At 53.1% G+C, this 8,484-nt stretch overlaps 1 long non-coding RNA gene across 1 annotated transcript; it reads right to left on the minus strand.

Annotated features, from left to right (window-relative positions):
• Positions 1 to 228: 228 nt before the first annotated feature.
• LOC119255334 (uncharacterized) lies at positions 229 to 7,763 on the minus strand. The gene is made up of 4 exons (XR_008553452.1): positions 7,304 to 7,763; positions 6,986 to 7,088; positions 3,171 to 3,333; positions 229 to 1,324 (listed from the first exon to the last, which is right to left on the minus strand). It is a non-coding gene; the product is annotated as an uncharacterized LOC119255334 (long non-coding RNA).
• Positions 7,764 to 8,484: the final 721 nt, after the last annotated feature.

Below are 8,484 nucleotides of genomic sequence, written 5' to 3' on the forward strand. Positions count from 1 at the left end.
CTGAAGAGCTGTAAACCTACGCGCGTAAATAACATAGAGCGTTGTAAACCAACGTCACCCCTGTAAAAATAAAATCAATAAATGAATCCCTTGATGTGAAACAAAAGCAATACCAAGAACCCAACAGCTGTTCCCTGGGTGCCGGGCCCCGCGGGCGGGGGGCTGTCGACACAGGATGGCTCTCTTCGCTCCTCTGGAAGCCTCCTGGCCCAGAGGGGAAGACAGACCTGCATACACAAACCTTCGGCTAGCAACCATTTTTTGAGATTTCACTGAACACCAGGGTGGCACAGAGTGCGCTGCGTGGACGGCATCACAAGTCCCTTGAAACACCCCATTTCCACCTGCATCTCAGAAACAGAAGCAGGTGGGAGTGCTGGGATTTGAACCCACCTCCCCTTCCTCTGAAGCCTGTGGGGGGCCCTTGTACCCAGACAGCTCGCTTGGGCAGGGCTACGGCTTCCACAGAGGAACTTCCAAGAAAGTGGGAAGGAGAACAATTTGTCCTGATGGGAAGATCCAGAAAAGCTTCCCCGAGGGGGAGAAAGCAATCACGCGTGGGAGGGGTGGAATAAACACCAAGCAGGTGGGGCAGGCTCCAGCCTCCTAGCCTGCAAGTGTTCAGACGTTCAAGACAACGGCTTTAGACAGACAGGGCTAGCGTGAGCTCCAGCCCCTGCCTGGTGCTCAGAGAGCAAGAGGGGAGCCCTGGACCTTGGCGGCTTCTGGGGTCACAGCCCAGTTCTGTCCCCAGAGTCCTGGGACGCCAGATACTCCTGTCACAGCTCCTCTTCTCTCCCAGCCTTTCTGATGGAGGCGCCTGGAGGATGGAGGCAACCTCCACATCCGGGTGCTTCCTGGCCTGGATGGCAGTAAGGCTGCGCTGGGCGGGCTCGAGTTTTGAGCCAGAGAAAATCATGCAAATTGGGTTCAGCAAAAAGGGGGACTTATTTATGAGGCTTCCAGATTCCTCTTTGTGGGTTAGCAAGAAGGGCGAGGTCCTGGGGAGACTGGAATTGCAGCTGGGAGCTGTGGGCACCAATTCTCTCTCCTCTCCACCCCTCTCTACCTATTGGCTTGTTCCTCTTCCTCCTTGTCACATATCACCTCTCGATCCTCCGGGACCAGGGCCTCCTGAGCAATCGTGTCTACTCTTCTGGCCCAGCCACGTGCAAACCGAATGGCCGTGGCTTCCCTCTCCCTCTCTTCACGAAGCCTAATGTTGGCGGGAGAGCACACACTGGCCTCCAGTAGGGCACATGTCCAACCTGAGTCCAATCACTCACAGCTCCGGGCAGTCATGCAGTTCAATCCTGCCACACTCCTGCGGGGGTGGGGAGGGAGGTGTCACTGTCGATAGCAGAGTCTTGGCTCCCACGATGTGCAGATGTCCCCAAAAGTGACCACAGCCAAAGACCTACCTCTGTATCCTCCTCCTGCTGTCTCCTCTCCTCCCTACCCCCAATCTAGGCAAAGGTCCACCAAAAACATTTTTTTTAGTGTTCAACTAGCCCTGTGTCTCAAGCAGTCTGCAGGTCATCAGCTAGAGCTTTATCCCATCAGTGGAATTAATAACATTTCCATCCTTATAATTATCATCAGATCATTATCATTTATTGAGGTCTGCCTATATTCCAGGAGCTGGCAGTAGCCCTTCGCCTGAATTGCTTCATTTAATTTTCACAGCAATGCCATGGAGCAGACACCATGCTTATCCTGAGGGGAACCACAGGAAGAAGGGCAGAAAGGGCTGGTCCACGAGGGATGCTCTCCTCTGAATTTCAGAGACAAGGAAGATTTGACATTTGAGAGAGAGACAGAGAGACCTGCATTCGGGAAGGCCTGCGTGAGGACAGCTGGGTGGTGGCCGAGGCAGGCTGCAGGGCAAAGTTAGATGTTTGGGCAGGTGGACAGCCAGATTCCAGTGCGCCTTAACTCCTGCTGCACCCCGGGGCCCAGCTGAGCACAGGTGGCTGCTCGTGGCATTTGATTCATTGTTCAATCAAAAAGAACTGGAATAGCAAGGACGACAACCCTGGCCAGTGATTCAGCTGCAACTGAATGAGACTGAGGCCTTCCCAGGACCCTGATGTGTACATGCAGTTTCTCACATGGACCAGTAAAGTTACAGAAGTATCACTCTTCCTCTTTTCTAGATGGCAAAACCAAAGCAGAGAGGCGAAGCAAGTTGCCCAAGGTCACACAGCAAGCAGAGGCTCAAACTCCATACTCATTATTGCAATTCCAGGGTTCCCAGGAGGTGGGGGTTTGGGTCAAACAGGGGACAGGCTGTCTAAAGGAAATCACAAATACCAAAGCACTAACATTTAAGCAGGGGGAGGATCTGTATTTGAATTTGACTCTGCCACCTGCTAGATGATCTTGGGTAAGTCACCGGTCTTCACTCTGAGGACAGGGCAGGGCCTCATGGGTGCACCTGAGGCCATTACCTGGAGTGAGTAACTACTGTGGGGCCTCCCTGGTGGTGCAGGGGTTAAAGTCAGCGCTACCTGTAAGTGGTAACATTTCATGTCTCCTGATACCTGAATGGGGTGGCTAGCCCCCATTTTTTTGATCCAATGTGGACACCTAGATCGATTCTATATCTTATCAGTGGTAAATAATGCTGCAGTAAACACTGTGGGATATTAGGAAGTTCTGAACATTATGGGGAAAACAGAAGAGTTACCCTGGGAACTAGCCTGGAGACCGTGGGCAGGGAGCCAAGTGGCTTTATTGAAACAGGGCCACAAAGACCACCTGTGGCCATTAAAGGCCGATGTCAAGTCTGAAAATGCAGGACTCATCAGTCTGACATTTAATAGACAGAAGCTAGCACACACCTGTCCTAAATCTTAGAAAGCCCACAAGTTCAGAGAATAAAAACTGCTTCACACTTCCCTTGCTGGGCAGACACTCTCATCTTGGCCCCTGTATCTCTAGCAGGATAATCAATAAATCTGCCTTTTCTACTTTCTATGCTGTCCCTGGTGAATTCTCTTACCCCTGAGACCCAGCGAACCCCAGTGAGCTCCCTTTCTTGGCACTTGTTATGTTGCAGGCACTGTCCCAGCAGTGCACATGGATCCACCCACGACTGTGCAGCCAAAATTACTTGACATCAAGCTTCAGTCTCCCCATCTGTGAAATGGGCTTAATAGTGTACCTACCTTGGTTGTGACGAGGACTGAGTGAGTGCACTGGCAGCCTCGGTGAGTGCTAGTGGGTTAGGGCATTATTCACATCCATGCACTGGTTTAATCCCCACAGAGGCCCTGAAAGGCAGGAACAATTGTCTTCTCTTCATTTCATCTCCAGTTTGGGGGTTTTATTCTGGTGGGGGGGGGTAAAAATTGAAAATTTGCATTAGAGCCTCCCTGGTGGCACAAGGGGTTAGTCTCAGCATTATGAAGCATTCCACAGCCACTGCAGCACAAGTTTGATCCCTGGCCAGGGGGCTAACCCACATGGTGCAGCAGACCTCTCCTGTCTCTCCCACTGCTCCCCTCAGCAGTGTATTTCAGTGGATCTGCGTGTTCTACTCCCCACTCTGTCTCTGTCTCTCACTCTCCCACACCTCTGGCCTGCACCCCAGCTCTTGTATGCATAAGTAAATAAATCCTTAAAAAATAAATTAAAACAAATATAAAGGTTGCATTAGTGGCTCCTGAGTGCTGGCGTAACACATGTAAATGGAGAACGTGCAACAAACCAGGTTCCTGGGCCTGAGCCCAGCAAGGGACAGTCCAGGTGTCCCGGAGGCCTGATGATGTGTGTGTGGAGGGCACAGCCTCCTGGGTGGGGGAAGGGGCCCAATGTCTGGCCTCTCTCCAAGAGGAGGGCTAGGAGGGGGCTCTCTTGAGCAAGGTCCTCCAAGAGCCATTTGCAGGTCACTCTGCCCCAGTCATGGCTTTCTTCCCCAGAGCCACCCAGGCTAAGAGGGTGGGGCCAGGCTGGGAGATTGTGACAGGGCGCAGGGCCATATTCAGTCCCGGTGGGCTTTGGAAGGTCTCACCAGTGATCAGAAACAGGTCCTCTGTTGGTTTCTCACAGGTTCCCTCTCCAGGGCCCAACCACACCCCCTGGTGCCACTGGGCACGCAGAGAGCTTCTGGCAAACTTCAGGAGTTGCCAAAGCATTTGGTTATTTTGCTCATTTTATTAATAAATGTGTGCTGATGCCAACAGCATGGGAACTGCTGCCTGGGAACAGGATTGGGAACACACTCTGGGGAGTTTCTGGCTGGATCGTGCGACAGGAGAAACAGACAGGGCTCTGTGGGGAGAAGGGAGGCAGGGAGCAGAATAACCCAATTTAAGGCATCTGGGGGCATCTGAGGACCTCTGGGGTTCGCATCTGAGGACCTTTGGGGGCAAAGGAGAGTTGGGAGGAAGTGGAAGGGAAGGAGTCTGATGCCCCGACTCTCTGACCAGAGGGTCTTGAGCTGCCTGAGGCCAGAGGCCTTGCCCAACCCTGCTGCAGGCTTCTGACTCATCTTCCTCCCAGCGTGGCTGGGGGTGTGGGGGGCAGGGTGGATGGAGCAGCATCGCTGTACCTGCAGGGGATCTTAAACCCCAAAGCCAGAAAGACTTCCTCCCCAAGGAGGGGCTGCCAGTCTGATGCTGGGCTTGGTGGGTAGGCATTGGGATCACATAGGTCCCAGGCCCTGCCACGCTGGCCTCAATCCACACAGCTGGCATCTCAGCGCCTTTCTAGGAGGCTGTGAAGAGAAATAGATACTCAGGAAGGATGTGCACGATCAGGACAGGCCAGAAAAGCAAGCCTTTGGTAGAAAGGTAGTAATAGCTGGCAGACTACCAGGGCTCCTTCCCCTGTGCGGGCACCAGAAACACCATCTCCTCCAGCCAGGATGTATGTTCTCTTCTGTAACCGGCCAGTGAATAAATAATCGGAAAGCCTTGCCAGGATCTGCCGTTTACCCTTTAAGGGAATGAACTTCTGTTTCATTTGGGGAATTTAAAAAAAAACCTCTCCAGACAAGAGCCTGGGCTGGGGGAAGTGTTTCTCCCAGCTGCTGTCTTGGAGGGAGCTAGACGGCTGCCTGGATGCTGGTGGGAACCTGAGGATTCCCAAAAGGGGCTCCCCTCACCCCCACAGGCTGGGCCTGGAGGCACCATCTAGACAGTTTCGGCAGGAAATCAGCACTGCCCATGCCAGCGGCCGGCCTGACTCGTCACATCACAGCCAGGGGGCTCCGCCCACGTGTTCATGCCCTTAAAACAGCAAAATACATATAGTTATTCAACCTATGCTCAATAAACACGTGAATATGTTGATTCATTTACAAATAATAATCAGCATGACGGTGTTAACATGAGTTATCAAATATGAACAAGAATATAAATTAAAAATGAAATTGGATTAAAAGGAAATGATCGTTTCAAATGCTTTAATAATTAGGGATGGACTTCTGTCCTCATTAGCCATGATCTCGAAGCAAAATCTATACGGATAGTTCAGCTCATTCGTCCTAAGAGTGGACATAAATTCTGATCACCATTTGTCTTCTTGCTCACCTTTCAAATTTGGGGGTCATTTTCTTGGACCCGCCCCAGATTGTCACTGTTTCTGTTTCCCCTGTGGCTGAGCACAGTGGACACACAGGCGCCCACGCCGGCCTCCCTCTGAACTCAGATGCTCATGTGATATTTGCCGCCTCTTCCCGACTCTTTCCTCTTCTTCTTAAAAATCAGTTGAGGGGTGGTGCAATCTATAAATCTGCTGAACTGGTCTCATGTAAAGAGAAAAGGTCTTCAAAATAATAAAAGCAAAAGGTCCCACGGCCAGGCTCTGTGGGCCCATGGTTTCAGTCCATGCCCACTTTCTTGTGCCCTCGGCCATAGCGTCAAATATAGCCATCAGCGTCCATCTATACTTGCCCGTAAACTTCTTTCTCTTCCCTTTTTGGACACCATTGAAATAACAACTTTTAATATTCCTTTCCTGTCGTTGACCTTGTACCCCATTTGGGAGACCTCTGCGTTTAGCCACTTCCTGCCCCCCCCACCCCTTGCTTCCTAACCGATGTCTACTGCAAGCAGCAGCCAGCAGGAGCTTACAAAGGTCTGGGGATGTGGATTTGATCAAGTCTTGCATCTCATGGGTTTTAGGAAAAAAATAAAACTTTTTTTCTTTTTATAATCTTTAAAGCACCAATCCCATTTTGTCATGGTGTAAATCTGCTTGTGGGCTCTGTTGGTTGTCTTTTCCACTAGATGAGAAGTTTGGGGGACCACCAGGAAGACCCCACATTGTCAGCTTTCACTGCTATGTGCCCAGAGCCCAGGGTGGTCCCTGGCAATCACAGGTGCCCAATAAATTAAATGAGTGAATCAGATCTGAGATGATCTACAGGTGTTTTCTTGGACTGTGTCTTGGCCACATCTAGAAGCTACTGGATCTGGGGAACCAGCCTCCCTCCCCACTGGCCTCCCAGCTTTCCAGGATCCCTTACACCATTCAGGCTCAAGGGGTTCAGAGAAAGCCCGGAATGCTTATTCAGGGGTGGAGAAGGCCATGGAGAACAAGGTGTCCACTCCCCTCCTTTGAGGGCTGAGAATGCTGAGTGTCGGAGAGGGATAGGGTCACATCTGAAGACACACAGCAAAGCAGGATGGAAGCCTGCCAGGACCCAGGTGAAGAAATAGTTGGGGTTTCTTGACTAGGTGGACTGAGTTTTCAGGGGTGTGTGCAGTTGAGCTGGGGCTCTGTGGGGGGCAGGGCTGAGGCACTGGAGCTTGTGCCACACCCTGGGTCCCTCCTGGGGTATCTCCAGTCTGGTCCGGGAGACGGAGGAGGCTCAGGGACTGGCCCAAACTCACCCAGGCAGTAAATGATGGAGTCCACACCGGGGTCCAGAGTATGAGGTACCCCCACCCCACCTCTGCTCTTCCCTCTTCCCTTCTACTCTTCCCTCTTCCCTCTCTCCCTCCTTTCCCACCCGCCCTCCCCCATCCCTGCATACCTCTCCAGCCCTCAGCTCAGGAGTAGGCAGAAACCAGGATTAGCTGGCACAGGAGACAGCCACAGCCTCAGGCTGGCACCATCCTGGCTTAGGCTCAGTGCCTCTGAAAAGGAAAGAAATCTGACACTCTGTGAAACCCTAGAGAGAGGAGAAAATATCTTCTTTCCAGAAAGCGACCCCAAAGGACCCTTGTTTTACCAGATTCCTTGAAAGCCTCTGTGACGTGTGACGTGAAGTCCCTTTCAACATTCTTTTAAGGACAAAGCAGCACAGGAGAAAGGCCAGGGCAGGTGGTGGGACGTGTCCAGGCTTCCTTACCTTCTTGGTGTCTCAGTGACTTCTTTACAACAAAGGATCCACCTGGAGGACCCACAGCCAACAGCCTCTAGGCCACCCATTCGAACATTCCCAGGATAGGCTGACCGGTTTCCAGAATGGGGACTCGATTGCGTGTTAGAGGATGTGTAAGTGTGACAGGAAGAGCTGCCAGCCAGGAGTCAGGACACTGGATCCTACTCCCAGTTCTGTCACTGACTTGGGGTTGAGGAGTGAGGTCCCTGCTCCTTCCCGGGACTCAGTTTTCCCATTGGTAAAACTAGTGGGAGAAGCTTGGCTCAAGTGAACTTAAGCTCCCAGGGCCTGATGTGGCCCCACGGCCCTTCCCTCCCCGGGGCGGGGAGGGGAGGGGCGCCCCCATTCTGCACTAGCTAAGGCTGCAGGTGTCTCCAGACAGCGTGTTGTTGGGCCCCACTAATCCCCCTTAAACCCTCTTCTTCCTGGCTGTTGTCTGTGAGTGGCTGACAGGGCCTCCTCTCTCAGGAAGACAGAACTTTGTGATTTGGCAGAAGGGAAGGGGCAGGCCTGGCCTCTGTCCGCCCCCTCACCCGCCAGCCGCCCAGGCCATCTGTTCCTCAGGCTGGGTCCCAACAGAGAGGCCATTCAGTGCTCGCTGGCCTGTGTCTCCCCTCCTCCCCCAGCCCAGGCCTGAGCAGATGGCCCACCTGCCACTCCTCCCCCAGGGTTCCCGAGCCTGGAGGCCCAGCTGGAAGCCGGGGGAGGTGGGTCTGCCCTGCTCTTAGAGAAGTGGTCAGGGCCAGATTCCAAGTCCTGAGCCCCTACCTCACAGAGCCTCTGTTGCCAGGCCTGGCCTCTCCCCTCCCGCCATGGTCTAGCCAGCTCTACCCAGACCATTCAGAAAGGCACCATGAGGGCTATGCCCTCGGATGCCACAGGGCCAGTTCCCAGGGTCCACACAGAAGGTCCTGACCAACTGCCTGAGGCCACACAGCTCTTCAGAGGAGACGCCAAGTGGGAACCCAAATCTCTGGCTGCTGGTGGGTGCTCGCCACCATGCTGTGGCCCTCAGGCTGCGTGAGCATCAGCATCCCTTGAGGGGAGGGTGGAGAGAAACGCATATCCCTGGGCCTGACTCCGGGGCGCCTGGGGAGGGCCCGTGTGTCTGCATTTTGGATAAGATTGTAGGGACTTTTCAGATCTCA

This window comes from Talpa occidentalis, unplaced genomic scaffold (assembly GCF_014898055.3).
Source record: "Talpa occidentalis isolate TD23 unplaced genomic scaffold, MPIMG_talOcc4v2.1 talOcc4.3, whole genome shotgun sequence".
Lineage (NCBI taxonomy): Eukaryota > Metazoa > Chordata > Mammalia > Eulipotyphla > Talpidae > Talpa > Talpa occidentalis.